Source organism: Octopus bimaculoides, chromosome 21 (assembly GCF_001194135.2).
Source record: "Octopus bimaculoides isolate UCB-OBI-ISO-001 chromosome 21, ASM119413v2, whole genome shotgun sequence".
NCBI lineage: Eukaryota > Metazoa > Mollusca > Cephalopoda > Octopoda > Octopodidae > Octopus > Octopus bimaculoides.
In genome coordinates this window covers 13,291,816-13,292,368 of record NC_069001.1, presented here as the reverse complement: position 1 = coordinate 13,292,368, position 553 = coordinate 13,291,816, and the positions used below count along the sequence as shown (strand labels likewise).

Genomic DNA, 553 nt, shown 5'->3' with positions numbered 1-553 from the left:
CTCTCTCTCTCTCTTTCTTACTCTCTCGGTCTCTCTTTCTCTCTCGGTCTCTCTCCCTCTCTCTCTCTCTCTCTCTCTCTCTCTCTCTCTCTCTCTATGTTTTATGTATAATATATATATATACTATACATAAAATATGTGTATATGCTTGTGTATGTGTATATGTGTGCATATGTTTGTGTGGGTGTGTTTGTGTGTGTGTATACAATACATAAAATATGTCTGTATGCATGTGTATATACACATATATTATATACATATTTACGTGTGCATGTATGCGTATATGTACTTATATGTGTATGTATGTATGTCTGTATGTACGTAGTCCCTCTCTTTCTCTTTTCATTCTTTTGTAATATTTCTATCATTTGCTACCCTCATGGAAATCAGATCATACTCCCCCCCCCCACCCACACACACACACATTCTTTGAGTGAAGGGTGAAAAGGGATTGGGGGTGAACAGATGAGTCTGAGTGGGTGGCGAAGATATCAGATAATTCTTAGCGGGGTTAGGGTTAGAATTTAGTAGTATTCTTGCACTCTGTTTTCTT

The 553-nt window shown here is 37.6% G+C and overlaps 1 protein-coding gene across 1 annotated transcript in view; it reads left to right on the top strand.

Moving 5' to 3' along the window:
* LOC106879838 (uncharacterized) overlaps nucleotides 1-553 on the top strand; it is a 130,579-nt gene that overhangs the window by 94,227 nt on the left and 35,799 nt on the right. The gene's annotated exons all lie outside the window — the stretch shown is intronic.